Genomic DNA, 17,168 nt, shown 5'->3' on the forward strand with positions numbered 1-17,168 from the left:
TTTGGGATTTCACTTCCAAACACAACAGTTAATGATTCAACGTGTTTGTTCTTCAGGTCTTAAACTTTAAATTATTAGTATTAAAGTCAAGGAAGGGGTTGATTGTGTAACTTAGGGTGTCTGCTGGAACAAAACCAAAAGCTATGTGGGTCACCAAAACCTGGACCTGGATTGGGAACCACTGTTGTGTAGTGTGCCAGGGTCAGTGACAGAGTGCACAGTGTTTTACGGTTTCACAGAGGAAACACCCTTGCTGTGGGTTCGAAATTCCCGCAGGTAAAATCACTTTCCATCTTTGTTTGTGTGGCACAGTTGTTATTGTGTAGTGGAGTCCGACATGGCAACCTAGAATCCTTGAACCTTTGGTGTTGTCTCTATTTTTAAAAGGGATCATTGTCACTGAGGATATCTTTGTGGCTGTAATTAACAGTCTGTGGGTTGTCTGGGCAGAACTGACTTTGGAGTAATCTTCTCTTTATCCTACACAGACATGGAGTGACTTTCTCGCTCCTGATGGGAGTGCGAATGTGAAACCAGAGCCATTTGACCTCCCAGTCCTCTGCTCTGAATTTTTATTTACCTTGAACACGTCTAGAATCTATTGATGTTTCTTCCAGCCATTAATGGGGAAGCTTCTCAAGAGCACATTAGAGACTCTGGGGGCTGTCTCTGAGAATTATTTTTTCTGCATTTTACTTCAACAAGCCCAATGAGTGTTAAAGTAAAATGAGGATTTCTTAACTCTAATGGGATATGTTCTTGTAGGCTGATGTCAAACAAACCTGGATAACATCAGCTGTTAGCAATTTAAACTGTAGTGTAGTGTCAGGCTTTGTTGCTGAAATGATCTGCATCTGCCAAATGTTTCATTAAAAAAAATAACAATACCTCTTGTGATAGTTCTGTATTCCTGCCCCCACTTTTTTCTCTAGGTTTTGAAGGGCTTTTTGGCAAGAAACTACACACTTTTACTAATTTAATGAGCTACAGTTAAACAGAGGTGGATTTCATCAATGCCCGAAACCTCTTACACATTAGCTCCTGACACTCGGCCCATTTGTCTTCAGTTTGGTTTAAGATTTGAAAGTTAGATGTGAGGTAAAAAACGTTTCTCAATATTAAAAAAACAGAAAAAATTAACTCAGAGACTGTAATTGGTAAGTCATGTACGGTACTGGTTTATGTATCACTCATAATTTGTCAGCCTTCATATTGCTTTTTGTATGGTGCTTACAAAATAGGCACCTGAAGAAGCGGTTCAGTCAGCTTTGTTAAACAGTCATGGCAGACTATGAGACTCCAGATGAGATGTGGAGAAGATCACGCATTTAAGCCCCAGGTTTTTCCACTTGTGCAACATCAGCTGCCTCTAATTAATCAGAGCAGGATTTTGCTTTGAGGTTTAGTCATCTCTCAATCAGTTTTCAGTAGTTCTCTCTCCTATCCCCCATTCTCAGCACTTTTATCTGGCCACTTTGACAGATGGGATACAGGATTTTTTGTTGTTGTTTAAAAAGTAATAAATGGGCTATACAGCAACACTAACAATGAATCCAGGCAAAACGGTTACACTGATCTGAAAAGAATTCCAGGCATTGCCCAGCACACATTAAACATTTAAATGCCCACTTATCTTGAAAGAAAAGTTACTTTAATTGAGCACTTAATTTGCCAAGCTTAATAAAGAACAGAAATGCACTAACTCTCGTGTCGCATTAAGTCCTGTCTACCTAATTAATGGCTGCGTTTCTAGCTAGAATTGAAGCTGTTACAGAGATCAGAACTAAGAACCGGGGTGGGTTGCTTTTGTTTTTTCTTTCTGAAAGCCCATGCTGGTGGTGCTTTGCAACTAGCTACACCTTTTCATTTCATGCCGGGGTTCCTAGCTAGTTCAGCTGTGCTTAAAAAGGCGAAGTGAAGGGTTTACTGGCCTCTGTACAACTGTACAACAATTTTCTGATTATGTGTTACGGGATAAGGCATGACATTTTTTTGTGCTTTTTTTTTTAAATCAATTTATCCATTCTCTAACCCCCTTTATTGAATACAGGGTCACAGGAGAGAGTTGGAGTCTATCCTGGCAAGCAGCGAAAGCAAGGCAGTTACACCCTGGACAGGCTGCTACTCTGTCTCTGGGCACACATTGACAACACATTAAGATCACTTCATTGGCCATATACAATTTCTTGTATTAGGAATTTGACTATAAACACAAGCATGCACACACTGACACCAGGGAAAATTTTCCCAGTTGCCCATTAACCTACTTTTGTCTTTGGGCTGTGATTTTTTGAGCATGGGTTGTGTCACTGTCCGACTGTGACCGAGGAGTGACACCCAATTGGTTAGAGCACTGCCAGAGGGTTGGGTTAGCTGGCTGGGAACAAGTGACTGTATTAACTTCCTGGGCACCTCTGGGCTTGCCTGGATGTTGGTGAGTGATTTGCTCCCTCGGTTGTGAGACAGCTGTAGAGTTTTTAGTGTGCCAACATCAATGAAGGACAGAGGAGCTTGTTTGCCCATTTTCTTTCTCCCTTTGCAGCGCAGGAGTGCTGAAATAAGCAGATTGGCAATAGATGTTTTTCAGAGTATTGATGTTATCATTATGTCCTTATGAAAATGATTTATAATTAGAGAGCAAATTTTGGATGTAGTGTTCACATTTTCACAGTCATTCTTTATTATTGAAATTGAGTTCATAGTACTGCACTCTTATAATCTTAATACAAACCTGTATTACAATTCAAAGTAAAAGATGGAGGTGGGAAAAGCTTCCAGAGGGCCTGGACGAGATAATGAGAAAGGTAGAGGAGTTGAGGTGCAGGATATATACCATTAATTCCTCAGCCTTTTGAGACGTGTGATTCACTGCAGATGTACTGCTACAAACGATTAGGTTTTCAGGATTTCTGCATTTGGAACAGTTACAGATGTAGCCTTAACATCTGTGAGCCATTATATATTGTTTGATTATTATTATTAAACATCTTTTGGAAATATGCAAGTGTGAAATAAAAAGAACAGTACAACTGATTGCATTCTTGAGCTGTGAGGTACAGAAACATGCGGATGTATTATTGTAACATACTGGATATTTTTATTGGCACAGTGAGCCAGGAATATTTAGAGGTAATCACAGAATCAAAAGTTTCTGTTTACCCTTTTGACACTGAATAGACTACTTATTTACAGTAATCTTGTAGAGGCATTTGATGAGGAGAACATCTGTAAGCTGTTGTCAATACCCAGAAAATTCCACGAAGCAGATTTACACACCTTCTAACCTTTATCACTGGCAGTAAAGCCTTGCACAGGAGAAGAGAGGGGAAACATCCCCCCACATTCAAGAATTAATAACAAATTATATGTAAATCCAATTTAGGGTGAGTTATTAGTGATCCGTGGGTCGTGAGGAGAACCCAAGTGGAGGGAGGAATACCGAGTAGGCATAGGCAAGCGTGATAAGAGCACAGTCAAAATTTGTACTGAGGAAAGCAGCAAGGTTCAAAGCTGGGTGACATGGAACGGCGGCTCAAAAGGTGAATTTATAAGTGGTATTGAGTCCAGCAAGCACAGTTTTTGGCCTAGTTAATCACAGTTTAGAGGAACGTGGGAAAATCCAGGAGAAGAGGTGGAAACAGCAGGGTAAAGTATCCAAGGTACAGCACAAGGCAGAGGACCAGAGAGAACAAAATAGGCTTGGGAGTGGTCAAACAATGTACACAGGTGGAACGGGCTTCCTGTCCTCCTGCCTGATCATGTAACCACGGCAGCGGCTGACTGACAGGCAAGTAGAGGCATGGCAAACGTGCATGGTAACGCTAGCTTCCTCTGCTGCATTCTAGCGGGGGCGAGCATGACAAAGTACCTTCAAAATCATAATCATTAATGCCATTGGGCCATTGCAAAACTGTTTGTAAAGGGTCAAGTTGAACAATACAGTTTTGCATTTTGGCAAGTTAAAACTGTTGTGTTGAGCAGCCCTCCCACTTTTCCACAGTGTATGGAAACAAGAATCACTTTGCGCAAAGAACTGAAGCTTTAGAAATACAAGGCAAGGAATGAGAGTCAGCGTTGTGTGCATTAAAAAAAATCTTCTGTTCCTTTTTCTGTGTATCACTTGTCAGGACTGGGAGTTCAAACCAGCCTAATGGATTCAAAAGGAGATAGCTTGTATTAAGAATGCATTTTATTATGAGGCCTTGTCAGCATAATCACAGTCAGTAGTTATATTATGACATGCTGTTTGTCTTACAACATCAGATTTCTCAAAACTGCCCTTTTTGGCTTACTGGTGAAGTAGTAAGTTTTGCCAGGTACTCCTAATAAAAAAAGTTATGTGACGCTTCCTGCAGTAATGCTAAAATAGCTTTTCTGAACTACAGTTACGGCATGATGATGGCGCTAAATCAGAATCAAGAAATTGCTGTAGCCAGAAATTGCTTGTCTGCTGTGCTAACACATTGTGAGACAACAAAGCATTTATCAGAGCAAACGCGTTATAACAGGAACATAAAACTGCACTTTAAAAGCAGTAGGAAAGTAAATCTGACACCTGTGTTTGAGAGGTGATGGTTTAGTATAAAGAGTCTGTTTTTTTTCTTTTTATTGTGCAGAATTTGACTGATGCAAAGACATTGTTGAACTGAGAAGCAAGTTCATTTTTTATTGTACCAAGCTAAATAAGGACCGGCATTCCAAAGGCAAGCGGACTAAGGAAGTTTGTGTCTTGTCCCTTTATGTGCACACCCTGCAGTTATCAGGTGCTCTGTCTATGGTATAGACCCAGTGTAAACCCTGTACATTTTGGAGAAACTCTGGGGGTACAAAGAATAAACGGCTTTCTGGTGATGAATGAAAATACTTAGCTGCTAGGCTGAGTTTCACTTAGAAGTCAAGCTTAGGCATTCCTTGCGTGGGTTTCTATAACTCCATATTTCATTGTTTCCATTAGTTATATCTGGGTAAACCAATCTCTTTGGCAAAACAAACCAAAGAGTGGAAAAGAATCATAGCTCCCTTTCATCTGTCAGAGCAGCGACTCTTGAGGAAGGGTTTCATCTTTCCTTCTAAATATTTAGAAAATTTGAAACTTTTATTTATTTTACTGCACTCTCCCTGTGCACAATCCATTGCGGGATCCATAATATACCAAAGCTGTGAGATGACACGGTTAAGTGAAGATTAGTGTTTTATTTTGTTGATTATTTAAATGCCCGATGGCTGAGGAGTCCTTGCAGAGGGACTTTTATAAATTGGTAGGGTTACCTTTTGAATTTAGTTTTTTTTTTATTTTGAAGGTTTACACACTTATGCCTGGATGTTTTTGGGTTTGTGTTTTGAAAAGAAAACTTTGTCTTACTGGAAATAGATAAGTGACCTTATTCTTTCACACTAGGGAGGTATCCTTACCCTATACCACAAATAAAGTTTTCAGTGTAAACTAACAGCTGGAAATCCTTCATCTGTGGCATAGGTTAAGGATACCTCCCCTAGTGTGAAATAATAAGGTCACTTATCTATTAATTACTCCAGGTGATTTTGGTTTCATTTTGAGAGCCTCTTAAGCTATTAAAAACTACCCTCATTCTGAGAGAATTGCCTGTTGGAACGTGTACAATAACCATGTCGTAGGCCTCAGCTTGGACTGTCTTAACCATTTTGTGTAGTAACAAAATCAGATATGGAACTAGAATGATAATGGTAATAATTAGGTGATAGTCTTTTTTCTAAAAAAATGAAAAATAGCTGAAATAACAGATAGCCAAGAAGATAGTGTCCTCATTAGCTGGCCGTCTGCAGCAAAAACCTGTATATGAAAGGCTTGATGAAGGGTTGAATATGCTGTCATATTGATAACAGTAATTGCATTTCCATAATCTTTGAAAGGCTGGAGGTTCAGATTAACATGACTTCCTAATGGCCAACCATTTTTGAGACACTAAGATTAATGCAGATGTCTGTCACTTAGCGTTAAAGTTGATCTTTTCCAGGTATTTTATACAGTGTGTACTTTATGCCCTAAATGTTTACTATATCGTTCAGAATGTTTTTTCTGATACACAATATAATTGCTTACATCTATCTTGACACTTCCTATGTCATAGATTATTATTTAGCATTTCTTATTACCAAAATCTTTTGGTTGACACAAATAAGGGTGTGCTATTGAAACATCAGGTCTTTTGCATTGAAAAAAAAAATGATGTCTTTCTGGAGTATTAAAAGTGCATAATTGTGCAGAAAGAAAGTGCTTCGTTATATTTACAGTTAAAGTCATTCAATTACAGTAAAGGAAGAAGGATTATTTATGGATTTGATTCCTACACATTCATGACAGTACAGCAAATATACTCACTTATACTGCCAATCAAATAAGGGATTTTCATTGCACTGGAACAAAGACGGGCTAGAGTTTTAGACCATTCCTTTTCATGACTGCTGGAATGAGACCCTGTGAAGTGGATAAACCCTCCATATTTTCTTTGCCTCACTCCAAGTCTGGCAGACTTACTTTCGTTTGGCTTTGAGACTTCATAAATTATTAATTCTTCAGGCTGCTTTGAGCAGTTAATATGAAAAGGAAATGCTCCGAATTCCGCTGTAAAACCTCTATGAAAAGGGCCTTTTCTTAAAGATATCTTGAACTGGAAATGACATTGAATATTGAAAATAAGGAGTGGAGAAGTGTAGTGACCTTGTTTCGCCCCAGAGACTGTGTTGCAAAGACGGATGGCTGGCACTGTAAGCCTTAGATGAGATAATACTGTTTTTTGCCAGGAAGGTGGTGTTAGATTTTTTTGGTTGTTGCTTTTTTTACCCTACATCAAGTTGTTTCCACTGTTTTAATTGCTCCACAAGAAGCCTCTTGCCACACATTTCTAATTATAATGCTGTATTGTTCCAAGCTTTTTCTGTACTTTTTTGTCTCTGACTTAGATGATCAGTTCTTACTGTACGGTAATTCGTAAGTGGTTGTTTTTTATTTTTTATTTTTCCATCTCTAGATGTTTTTTTTGTTGCCGTTTATTTTTGTTATACCCACCAGCCTGGTGTGTATCACAGGAGCACCACCAGGTACCAGAGTGTCAGTGCTGATTGGAGAAGAGACCGCCAGGGTTGCTGAGGGCCATGAGAACGCTGGCTGAACTTACCCACCAGCCCTCGGTTCAGTACCGCCACTTGTCGAATCCCAGTCCCAGTCATCTAGTAACACAAGCCAGGCTCGAACACCGAGTCGGCTCGGATGAACGCCTTTCCTGGCTGAGCTGCTCAAAACACGGTAGCTTAGCCAGCTGTTTATAAGATCGTAGCCTACGATGCGGGGGAGGGAATGAAGACCATGAGTGTGGGTGCTCTGAAACGTGCTCTGGCAGAATCTTCTCGGAGCACCTGAAAGCGCTAGACATCTCGACGGAGGACCGCGTGCAGTTCTCGCTGGTAACAAATCAACCTCACAAGAGCTCTGCAGGCTGCAGCGCCAGTTCCTCTCAACACGGGATGCCGTTTCTGACTGAGGTCCCACCCAGTGCTGGCGGTGCAAGGACGGCAGTTTGCGGCTGCTGTAGGAATCCCGTTCACTCGTGCCATAGCTCTGGGTTGTGGTCTTTTAGGCCTTCCATCTGAGTTCATGACTTATTATGGCCTGGCCCAAGGTCCCACATGTTGATCTTGTAGAATGCCCTGTGGCAGGTGCATTTGATATGCATGTCTAATTATAGGTTTCCTTGCATTTGTGAGAGTGGTCTGATCCTTGTCAGCAAGTTAGATAAATGTTTAATTGCAGTGTTCAAGCTGTTAACGTGCATGCCTGTGACACATTGTATTTTCTTGTGCAGCTACTGTGTTCATACCCAGCCAGTGAGTTGCTGCTCTACCTGAGCTTAGTATTTGTATCAGAGGCACTGGATCTGTGAGGGATGTTGTGTATTCTTTTTCAGAGAAATCTGAAAATGACATTACTACTTCATTATTACAGCATCAGGTTGCTGATTGCTGAGTGCGACTCAGCTCTGTTTCTGGCTGGATTTATTTTATTTTATTCTGCAGTACCACACGGTATACAGTGTTGATAATTATAGGCGACTTTATGTAGGTTATGAGAAGGAGAAGGGATGAAATTAAATGGAGGAGAGAGGTTTGTTAGCAGAAGATGCCCATCAGGGGTGATTTATCAGCAGCCTGATAAACACTGTAATTTTCACTACAGGCTGTTTAGCGTGTGTTACAGTATATAAAAACAAACAGTTCAGGTGTTAATGGCTCCTAAAATGTGCTATTGCTATTTCCACTGTGAAATATATTCTAGTTGTGTAATAGGTTTGTACCATTCATATTATGTGTATTATTAGGAGCAGGGTTTTGTTTGATTAACTTTTCGGTATTTATAAGGTAATTGTTTTTTTTTGTAATTTATCAAGTGCACATTTGAAGAGGTATCAAGTATGTAAAATTACACTTTTAAATCAAAATTAAAGGTTATTCATTTTCCATGAAAAAGAAGTCGTCTTTGTGGTATTCATTAAATAAACAGGTTAAGTACAATACGCAGGGCTGTAAAAAAAAAAACACTCTCTGAAGAGATGTGGGGTGGGTGTGATGGAAGGAATATGATTATGAGGATTTGTAAGATTTGCCAGTGATCCCTTATTATGTGCTCCGTTACATTAACAGTCATTCTTTCATAAACAGAATGCGAGAGCAAATCTCATTGTGAATCCACAGAGACAATATTTCCTGTCTTCTGCAGAGCTGGGGCTTGTGTTTATTAATTCTCCAAAGGCTCCTGTGGAGGTGTTGTTTTGAAGGTCAGTGTGTTTGCTATTGTTCTCCTGTGAGCACATCCAGACCGCACCTTATTTTCCTTTGTCACAGCAGCTCAGTCAGTAGAAGACTATGTTAATGAGGCACAAGAACAGACTGAAACAACGGGAGGGTGGTTGATTTATGTAGAATGTGGTGGACAAGGTATTTCTTAAACAACATTGCATGTCCTATATACTGTATAATTTATCCTGGAACCACAGGGATTTGCAGGAGGCACATACTGATTTGTCACAAGTTAACAGACTGAGGATGTGCGCACAGCTTTCAATACGTTGAGTAGACCACATGTTCGGTGTAACATATCTTTACAGTTGAGGAGAAGATTTTAATTGTATTGTTTTTATCACTGCTGCATGTCAAGTGGCTTTCCTTCTTCTTGCATTTTCTGGAAAAGTGCTTCATAAGATATTCCTTTGCAGCACAAATACAAAAAGTGACATTTTCTAAATTTACCGAATGCTATAAAATGACATGTTGCTTCTTGGTACATCCAGTGTGTTTGTACTATTATTATTTCTAAGTTTGTGTCAGGTCCGGACCACATTTTCACTCTCCATAAGTTCACTTCATCTTTGTAACTGCCTCACCGAAAGCGACTCATTTCTACTTCTACTTCCAGAAGATAAGTGAGCTGTGTTTGAGCTCCTGACATCTTTTTAAAAAATGGCAGTTGTCAGAAAGTATCAGGCCCAGCTAAAGGCAAGTAGTTTAAAAAACAGAGAGCGTAAATCACATCTTTAGAGCAGCTATTAGTTTTTACCCACCGTTCATTTGGAAAAAGAAAGGTAGCACCAGTTCTTCAAAAGCAGCTCTGTGCTTGATGGGTGAAGTGAATAAGCAATACTTGAGAGGGGCTGTGCAGGTTAGAGTGTGGGTATCATTATACACAGGCAATAGAGATGCTCTCTGACATCTGCCGGGGTGAGTGTTTTTGACAAGAGATTATACTGTAGACACCAAATCAGGCAGCTGAAGAAACAAAATGATTTTGCCCGCATTTACCTCACTCCTGCCTGTGTGTGAAGTCTAGAATTTGTATCTGATTGAGTTTCACAGATCTCTTATCCTTGAGTTCAGGCAGGCTTCTGTCGCGTACCCCCCTGTTCCGTGTAGAAATGCGATTTTTATTTGACTTTTTTTCCCCTCCCGCCTCTCTGCCTCCGTCCTTTGCTGAAGGGAAAAGAATGAGAAGAGCAGCGCCTGACTCCGTGACCTCGGCTTCTGAAGAGCCCGCTCGTTCGTGCTGCAGCCAGAGCCTGGACGTGTTCTGACTCCCATTGCTTTGTTTTTAGCAGATAGTGAAAAGAGCAGTGCTGATGATAACTGACAAGCAGTGCATCTGCAAAGAACATGAGTTGAAATGCTTCACTGTTCTCCGACAGGGATCTACAGAGGAAGCAGTGAGGAAAAGCTGTGTGTAGTACTCATGTACTGAGGCACAGGGAGCTTTATCGTGAATACAGCAGTGGCCCCTGTAATATCTGTGCTTTTTATAGTGTGAGGCCAGGATAGAGGGCAGGCATGGAGATGTGCGGGTTAGCGTTGCTGCCTCACAGCTCTTGAGTGCAGGGTTGGATTCTGGATTGGGATGCTGTGTGTGTGTGGGGCTTGCATTTTCTCGCCATATTTGTGGAGGATTTTGCAGGATGCTTTGGTATTCCCCCAGCTCCTCTTCTCTGTATGCTTATGTGTTGTAAATGCCTTGCAGTTGACAGCCTGCCCAGTTTTAGTCCCACTTGGTACCCTGTGCATTTCGGATAGGCTCTGGGTTGCTGCCACTCTTCCTGGGGTAGGTGTCTTTTTGACAGTAGACGAATAGATCAATGGGTGCCAAGAAAGCACACCTAATGCATGTTTTCAGCAATTCAAATCATAAGTCCTGTGGTCTTCATACAGATGTACAAACACGTGAGCGAAGGAAAGTGATGGTTTTCATAGTTTGTCTTGTGATGTTTTATCCAGGCTTGCCTCATCATTGTTCTTTCAGCTCCCTCTCTCTCTGTTTGAACAGGTCTTGCGCGGAATTTACATCTGATGACCTGGCTATGAGTCTTTGTGGAATGAATCTAGCCAAGTCTCTGTGGGGCTTCTTCGCTTTGTTTTTCCAGCTGCATTATTTTGGGAGCTGCAAAGTATAGAATGTAAAGCGTTCTGATCTTTTCTGGATGAATAGCCAGATGATGACCCACTACTTAATTTCTTCTGTGTGATATTAATAAAGGGGTGCTTTAGTATTTGCAAAGTGTGTCACCTGAGCAGTGAGCAGCGAGGAAAGACAAAGCACTATTTCTAAAGCTTTAAAGCTGCTTGACCCTGATGTCTTTCACAAAAATGCAAATAAGGACAAACTTTTGAAAGCTCTTAAATCTGGTAAGAAACCTAAATAAAGTAAGAAATTTGACTTTGTGTATTATGCTAATGGATTGTGAAGTACTGCAATATTTAGGCTATTGGAATACGTTTTTTTGCATCTTATCTTTTGAGGTGTGGCAGTACACTGTAAGGGGAGAGAATTAAGTTATTTATATTACTTTCTTCTACATTTTTAATCTAAATTTTAATCTTAGTGCTTTCAGCATGGGGATTCAGAACAATCTTGAAACGGGCTCTTTTTACCGAGAGGGCAAATCTTTGCCTTTTGATACCCTTTTAAGGTCTTTGAGCATCATTACGAGTTGATTGGATCGCTTACTCTGTGGATGCTTGCTTGAACTTGTTATTACTGGAGACATCTGGGGTTCTTGCTTGGCTCCACCAGTGAAGCTCCTCACTTGAATGACTAGTGGAGATCTCTGGTCCAGATGGCAGTAGTCAGCTTCGTCCTGACTAAGCAGTGGCTCACAGCTGGCAGAGCACTGCCAGGATACGGTTGGAATTGTGCAGTTGGAAACAGTTTGCCAGTGCAGTCTAGGCTTTCTGGTAAAACAGTTGGCTCCTGTTACTTACCAGGCTAACTAATTGTCTGAGAAAGATGCATCACATCTCCAGTTCCCAGATACTCTTCTGCAAGTTGCTGTAGAACATACAGGGTGTCAAAGAGCAGTTGTTCGATAGTCAGGTGTTTCAGATCCTGGGGAGCAAGACCATGTTTTTGAGAGGCACTTAAGTCATTTCTGGAGAACTTTGCTGGGGTTTTTACTATATTGCTGCTTTTTGGGCATTCAACAATTGACAGTTCCCAAATGGGTGGACAGACGATAAAGAAGTCAGTTCCAAAAGTAAAGGAAAAAAGCAAAACTTCCTGAAAGCAAAGAAGCGAACATCCTGAAATAAATTGGACAAAAAAAACTTAACAATCTAAAATGAGAGATCTTTCTTTGACCATGAAGTGGGTACGGTGAATACCCTTACAGTTATTTTCAGTTCAGTTTGTCAGTAAGATATGCAATGCTTCTACCTGGCAGTTGGAAGCCTCTTCAGAGTTTGCAGAAGCCAACTGAGTAACCAGTAAGAAAACAGTAACAACCCAACTCCACGAACAAATTATATTCCATAATTGCATCGCTTTTATTTTGCAGGTTATAAACTTCGTCACACGAAAGGGTATTGTGTATCGAATTCAGCAGTTTAAAAAAGAAGAGTAACGTACTGTAAAGGGATTTTTAAAAGATAAAGTATTTAATTTCTGAGATGTGAATTGTGCAAACCTAGAAGCAGGAGCATGAGGTCCCCTGAATTAATCTCCACTGAATATCAGGCATATAAAGGCTTTCTTACTTTTCTCCTTCCCCTTATTTTGGTAGCATGCTTTTGATGGATCAGGGCTTTTGACATATCATTTATAGGTCTTCCCCTTTCTAAACAAACATGATGGATAAAGTCACTTGTATGTTCTAGCATGTAATTCTTCATTTATTCCTGATGCACAGGGCTAAGACTGCCATTGTGCTACAGCATCAGAAGGATCAGTATTAACCAATCATGTCATAAAGTCAGAAAAGTCAGCCTGCCCCCACCACCAATTAAGATCAATGTAGAAATAAACTTGCTTTCATTGTTATCCATTCTGGTGTGTTTTGTGTTTTCAGTTCCTTAAGCATTTAAAGACTGAAATAATAGTGAATGCTGAACTAATTAACTCATTTTTTGCCTTCTGTCATGACATTAGAGATAAGACAAGCTGGCTTCAGCTTGTGTTCTGTAGAAAAGCAGAATCTGGTGGGTTAAAAGATAGGGTTAGTTTTTTACTGTGACAGCTCATCCTGCTGTGGCAAATTAACTGTCCTCCCACCATCTCAGATATATGGGGAATCCAGCCATTAACATTTAAGCAGATGACAAGATGGCTGGAAGCTTTTCTTGGATTTTGACAGGTAGTTGATTGTGTTTTCTGGATATCTCTGGGTTTGTGATAGTTTCATAGTACGAGATTTCTTTAGCAGACTTCTTCTTTCTTTGAGTTTCAGGGTTAATTTACTGTTTCTGTCCTCTGATAGGGACGGGCTATGGTCTACAGTAAATTCGTACTCATCACAAAACAAAAAAAAACTGCTGGGACAACGCACTAGGGACATTGTGAAACAAACATCATTCTAGAAAGTACAATAAATACAACTGACATAACAGTAGAAAATCTCTGGTTATATTGTATGCATATACTTAAGACGTTATATGCAGTTTTTGTAACAGCATTACTTCTCTATTTAAAGTTATGAAGGGTTGGTGGGTGTGTCATGGCGGCACTGTGGTTAGTACCGGTTTGTCACAGCTTTTGGGTTCCGAGTTTGACTCCGGACCGAGGTGTCTACTTTGTGGGGTTTCTAGGGGTTTATATGTTCTCCTCTTGATTGTGTTGGGTTTTTCACCTGATGGTATGGTTTCCTCCTGTCTTCCAAAGATGTGCTGGGTACCTGGTGTCTTTGCATTATCCTTTTTTTTCTGATACACAATATAATTGCTTACATCTATCTTGACACTTCCTATGTCATAGATTATTATTTAGCATTTCTTATTACCAAAATCTTTTGGTTGACACAAATAAGGGTGTGCTATTGAAACATCAGGTCTTTTGCATTGAAAAAAAAAATGATGTCTTTCTGGAGTATTAAAAGTGCATAATTGTGCAGAAAGAAAGTGCTTCGTTATATTTACAGTTAAAGTCATTCAGTTACAGTAAAGGAAGAAGGATTATTTATGGATTTGATTCCTACACATTCAATCAAATAAGGGATTTTCATTGCACTGGAACAAAGACGGGTGTGTCCTGTGATGGGCTTACCTTGTTCCTACATTTCTGCAATAGGCCTCAGGTTGTCTAGACAGTATCCAGAGATAAGCATCTTTCAGGTGGATGGATGTAGAAGCAGTAAAGACCATAAAGCCTTCCCTTGCTTCTAACCTTTGAGGATAGTGTCGTTAGATTGAAATCAAATAATTTATGCAAATGCAGTTGTCAGCATAGTACGGTATCTGAGATCCCCCCCAAATTAATAGCTGCATATCCCAGATTTTCAAAAGATGTAAGTTTAATGCTTCATTGACAAGGAACCCTGAAATCAAGTTTAATTTAAATCTTGTAGTTTTAATCAGATTCATAAAAGAGTAAATGAGACTGCTAATATACCAACTGTAGTGTGTATTTGAATGGAGTAATCATGATCACTTGATCTGAAATTACATCCGATGTGCTTATGTATTCATTTATTGCTGTGCATTTAAGTCTAAAACAAGACATAAGGCCACAGAAGTACTTAATGTGGTTTAATTTAGTTTAACATTCCAGTGCTGATGTTCAATAATGTTTTGCTGTATTTGGCTGTTTTTTTTTTTCCAGTAGCTTTCAGATTTGTTTCTCACATTGAACCCTCTCTGACACCCTGGCAGTTGTGATATTTTAATTTCATGAGGGAGTGAATGAAGGAGTGTTCTGTGGCGATGCTGGAATTGTGGATGTTTGAGGCGCAGAAGAAAAAGAAACTGGCTTATATGCTCCTGCTGAATGGAATGGATCTCATGTGCTCCTGTGGAAAGACTGAACTATTTAAAGTATTCTTGATTTTTCTATAGTCCTTTTAGTACATATAATATATAAAATATAATGCAGAGATCCTTGAAAGGATCTTTAAAACTTTGGAAAATGCTTTCAGGATTGGAGTAGCCAGTTGTGGCTGGTGGTGTTTGAGGAATTCCAGATGAGTTAACGCATCTCCAGGCTTGAACCCACAGTGCTTGTGTTATGGAGCTCAGCTCGCGCTTGGGTGAATGTCCGTTGTACAGATTGAGCTACCCAGGAGCCACCATATTTTCCTTACATGTTTCTGCCTTCGTCTCTGCATTGGTCCTTAAGATGGGAGCCCTCTGCTCGGTCAGGAATCTCCTTCACAGAGGTTGTCACAAAGAGTAACTTGGGCCGGCAGCAGGGAGGAGGGAATAAAGAAACTGCTTAGTGGAGCTAAGCCTTCAGTAGACGGTTTAATACATCAATACTGTGCTTATTTTTAATGCTTGTTCTGCTGCAATTATGCTGTGACCTTAACTTGGAAAAGATGAGATATTGTGCATAACCCAAGTACGATACTGTTAATCTTATAAGCCAATAAAAATTCAATTACCAAAAAGCAAACATGCCGCCAACACAGCTACTGTTAGATTAGCAGATTGGTAATGGCAAAGTCAGGCTAACATTCTCCAAACTTCTCCAGAGTATTTGATTTTTTTTTGCCGTTATGTAAGGTCAAAGCTGTGATGGAGGTGAGGACTGGCGATCATTTTGTGTCAAAAGAGAATAGCTTGAAAAAATTACCCTTCGTTTGAAGGCGGAATCTGCTTTGTTTGGTAAAAACGCGGTCTGTGTATTTTAAGTTACGTCAGCTCTATTTTGGTTTTAATTATTGTGGTGTTCGTTAGCAAGCTGCTGACTGCAAGCTCAGCAGTATTAATAAAGCGTCAAAGTAAAGGTGTCAGATTTTGTGGAGTAATAAACTAGGTTGAGTTCATCACTTTTGATCATATTTTTAGCTAAATAGCTTGAAAGCCCCTCTCATCAGCTGGATAATGTGCTGAGCTGCTGACTGCTGGCTAGTCCTGTTCTGTGAGAACAGAAACATGGCAAACTTGCCTTTTAATGGCAATTGTAATATATTTGAAAGTTAAACTTTAATAAAAACAGTCTAATGCTGTATTAATGTTAATTACAGAATTCATTTGGTTCCTTCGATTAGTTGTAATACATGACGCAGCAGACCAACGTGCTGAGCTTGTAGGAAAGTTTTTGGACAAGACTAATGGATGTAGTTTCTTTTCATATTCACTTGGATTGATCTTATGTGGGAACACATATCTGGCAAATCCCCAATTATGCATAAATGAAATTGGAATCTGAAAATAAAGCTAAGTATAGATGTAATGTAATCATATAATTGAATGTCATATCCAGTATGATGGCCTTATTTTAACCCTCTGCTATCCACATTATCATTGTACCTGCTTTAAGCTGTCAAGATTTCAGTGTATTTATCAAATTAGTTTGAATGTTTAAAAACATCTCCAGGAGATGCGTTTAGGACGCTGAGTCAGTGGGATTATGTAGCTGAGTTTTTCAAAAGGGATCCGAATGCAATTAAACTGGATTTAATAATAATAACATGCAAATAGAATGCAAATTGTACAGTGCATTCAATCATTGCATAAAAAGTGCTTTGACCATGTACTTGGAACCAAAAACTGCGACATTTAATAACTATTGAGCTTATTATATAAGACCGAGAAAGATATTCTGGACAGTGATACTTTCACTGGTTTAACAAAAAATAGATACACGTACTTGTTCGTGCTTTAAAATGGGAGAGTCACTAATTTTAATCTAATCTAATTTGATACAATTCACTGCCTTAACGGTGATGGCTTGAGATGGTGAACTGTGTTATGAGGATAGAGTAAGGAGGGGCAAGTTGTAAATAAACACTTAATGAATAATTCATCATGAGTAAGACACATTCAGTTATTTTGTAGTTGGGGAATTTAAGATGACTGTTGGCTAGATGGCAGTTCTGTAAAGATTTTCATCAGAAAGTAATGGCCATTAACAGGACATTTTCTGTTTTAGAATCCATTAGTCTTTCCATTATTGAATACTCTGCAAAAAAAACTTAATTTCCATAAATACAGTGACATTTACAAATCATTATTGTGGCAATAATTGATTCTTGGGAAACATTTAGTGTCTTCTTTTAGAAAGCAATAAATTAACTGTAATTTATTCCTTTTTTTGCTGCACATCATTTAGTATTTGTCTGTCTGAGCCTGAAAGCTGCTTTTGAAACAAGGTCTTTTCTAAATATTGCACTGCACTTAGTTTGATATGCCTTGGAAAATAAGCTAGTTGATCTTTGGGCTGTCTGCAA

At 39.5% G+C, this 17,168-nt stretch overlaps 1 protein-coding gene across 13 annotated transcripts in view; it reads left to right on the forward strand.

Annotated features, from left to right (window-relative positions):
* LOC102684295 (neural cell adhesion molecule 1) overlaps positions 1-17,168 on the forward strand; it is a 353,088-nt gene that overhangs the window by 136,214 nt on the left and 199,706 nt on the right. The gene's annotated exons all lie outside the window — the stretch shown is intronic.

This window comes from Lepisosteus oculatus, chromosome 23 (assembly GCF_040954835.1).
Source record: "Lepisosteus oculatus isolate fLepOcu1 chromosome 23, fLepOcu1.hap2, whole genome shotgun sequence".
Taxonomy (NCBI): Eukaryota; Metazoa; Chordata; class Actinopteri; order Semionotiformes; family Lepisosteidae; genus Lepisosteus; species Lepisosteus oculatus.